This window comes from Toxorhynchites rutilus, chromosome 2 (genome assembly GCF_029784135.1).
Source record: "Toxorhynchites rutilus septentrionalis strain SRP chromosome 2, ASM2978413v1, whole genome shotgun sequence".
NCBI lineage: Eukaryota > Metazoa > Arthropoda > Insecta > Diptera > Culicidae > Toxorhynchites > Toxorhynchites rutilus.
This window is the reverse complement of record NC_073745.1, coordinates 15,676,806-15,679,961: the sequence shown is the minus strand read 5'-3', so window position 1 is coordinate 15,679,961 and position 3,156 is coordinate 15,676,806.

Sequence of the window (3,156 nt, the reverse complement as noted above, 5' to 3'; positions counted from 1 at the left end):
CCGGAATTTGATGAACTGTTCACGCTTCGGACAGGATCGGCTTGTGGTTGAGTGTTCTCCATCGCAGTTGAGGCACTTGATCTTGATTTCGGTCTCAGAACAATCCGGGGTCTTATGATTTTTACCACACTTGGCACAGCGGCTCCTCATGTGACAGTGCTTGGTTCCATGACCAGGCATCAGGCAATTGCCACACAGTGTGACGTCGCGGTGTACTGGTTTATAGCGTTGCCATACTACGGCGATGTGGTGCAGAGTTCGGATTTTCTGTAGTTCTTTGAGTGTCGTTGATCCCTTGGTTAAGTGGATAAGATAAAGCTGATCACGGTACTTAATATTCGAGTTATGTCGTTTCATTTTAAAAATTTGTAAGGGTTGCAAATTTACGTGCTTCAAAGCTGCCTCCAGCTCTTTGATATCCATATCCATTAGACCTCGAAGGACGACTTTTAAGGGTTTCTCAGCAGCGATATCATGGGTAAAATACTCAATATTATATTCTTTCAGCTTATTGGCGACTGACTTGTAATCAACTGATGAGGTGGTGGTAATTTTCACTCCGTCCGAGCACAGACGAATTTCAGCTCGGAGACCAGCTGTGATTAAATTATTAACCAGAGTGATGACTGTCCCTTGCTCGCCTTTTGTGTAGAAGGGTGGCATTTTCTCTTTCTTCCGCACTTCTTCTTCCGGGAGGAGCGAATACGGATTACTACTCAGCAGTTTTTTATTTGACGATGAGTCAGCATCTGCGGAACCGTCGCGACGCTTATTGCCGGAGGATTGACCCTGATTTGCACCAGGTTTTCCCATTTCTGGGTTGGTTTGGTTTGCAGCAAACTGCAACGCGAACGAAGAGAATGTAAACACGAGAAAAAAAAAATAACGTCTTGTCAGAAAGAGTGACAAACGAACAATAATGAATGTGGTGGGTTAAAAGCGCGGATGGCTTATTTATACCAAATAAGTTGGAAACGGGCAGAAACGAATATATTAGTTGCTCCTTATTGACGGTACGGGTGCACACAAACCGGCAGAACAAATGTATGGAAAAATGGGACTGCTTCCAGTTTTCATTAATTTGGAACGTTTAGGGATAAGGGAATTGCAATGTATAGCATTTCAAACAAATCTTAGAGAATTTCCAATTTGATTGGAATGCAAATCATCATAATCCGTTCGCTATGTAAATAGTTATTACCGTTAACTTTATTTAAAAAAACGTGACCTGTTTTCTGATTTGGCACCCTTCCTGAAAGACGTAGTTCTACGTCAAAAGTCCGATTTCTTTCAGGAGGTGATAGAGTATTATATTTGATGATACATGTTCGAATTTCAACAATGACAGCGTTATTGAACTTCTTTCATGTTTCATGCTCTGTTGGCGTTTGCTGGCTCTACTTCAAAAAGTACACTACGTAGGAGGATCTCCATTTACTGAAGCAGTATATTTGTTCCGTGTTGTGTTGAATATTTTTCTGTATTTTATACTAATTGAACCCCAAAAAAAGGAAAGTGCTTTGATTTCTTAAAAAAAAACAATTTTCACGTATTTTTATTTGGCTAAATTTTGATCGTGACACCCTACGAAACGTTATCTTTTCCAGCTCGGTGTCCACTTTTTAGGAACGTTTCCAGATTGCTATTTTCCCCGCTTTTTATACCTCACATATCGAACCTGCAATAGCGCCAATCGATACCGGAAAAGTGTTCCTGTTCCGCACCTTTATCCGTCCAAATCGAGCAGTGCGATTCATTTAAATAAACACCGTCAACCGTATTTTAATCAGACCGAATGAAAGACCCTTGTCAACATGTGTATTTACACCTATTATCTAGGCAGTCGGGGGGCAGAACACCATTGCACAAGGCGCACACAAACGGTGGAGAGCCCACCGAGTGGCGGCTTACGAAACGAAACGGGGTGGAAAGCACACTGGAAATTGGAGCCGAAAGAGGAAAACTAAACACAGTGATTTGTTCCTTTGTGTACAAAGCGCCTCGTCCGTTTTGGAGCGCGATTAACGCGGTCGAGCGAATAATAACGATCCACCCTGGCCTCGGGGTGATGCTGTGATCCAGGTTGGATCCATTCCCGCTTTCCCGGTTTGGTGAAAGATATAAATCGCGCATTGGGTGAAAAATACATACCCAGCTCATACGTTGTGGTGGGCTTTTTTAATTGTTGCTGTTTCATTTTGTTCTCGGATCGGAGTTAAATCGATCTTGAGTGGATATATCCATGAAGGAATGGGATGATCCTATACAGATAGTTGTAATCATAGCAGCAAATTGTCATGACTATCGTGCGATAGTGTTGAGTCACATAAAACTTCAAATTGAAACACGAAAAGAAGCACGAAGCCGCCATTGCGAAATCCAATTGACTGACAACGATGTCATTGTAGAACATATGTACATTTTTTATCTTTCTCTCAAAGTTTTTCAAATTTTTTTTTCTTTTCCTCACCTTAACATTGATTAACGGACAGAGAAGAATACAACAAAATAAAGCCAGCTCAAATCTGACCATTCCTTCACTGGGATTTGCGCTTACCAACACATTTGGGGATCCATCTATAAAGAAGATAGATAGAAGCAGGGATGACAGATGATTTTTTCAGATGTCTACACATGGTACGAAAAAATGTCTTCAAATGTCTTCACAATAATATTGGAGTGAACAAAAATTTATAACTTAATTTTGGACAATGTTTGATAAATTTTTCAATGTTTATTTCAATTGGTATTGTTATACATCGTGTTTCATAAAACTTTCCTTGAGGTTTTGAAGTTTAATTCTATAAATGTGAACGAAGAATATATTGCGTAACAGTGAACTAAAGTTTATTGGTTCAGAAATGATAATTAACAGTTGAGTGAATATCGCCCCCATTATTCCACAAAAACAGAACTATAATAAGTGTTCTATTGAAGTGGGCTTAAATGCAAAAAAAAAATAATGGATGACCTTCATTTGTCAGTTTTTTTTTATAAATAACTCAATTTGTGTATTTCAGCTTAGAAGTTTTGGTTGTAACTTAAATCATAGTGGAGGTGGGGGTAAAACGGACATGTTAAGAAGAACTTCGATTATATCTTTGGAAACTCATGTTTCCCAAAACTTTGATGCAGTTTCTTGCAATTCAATATACT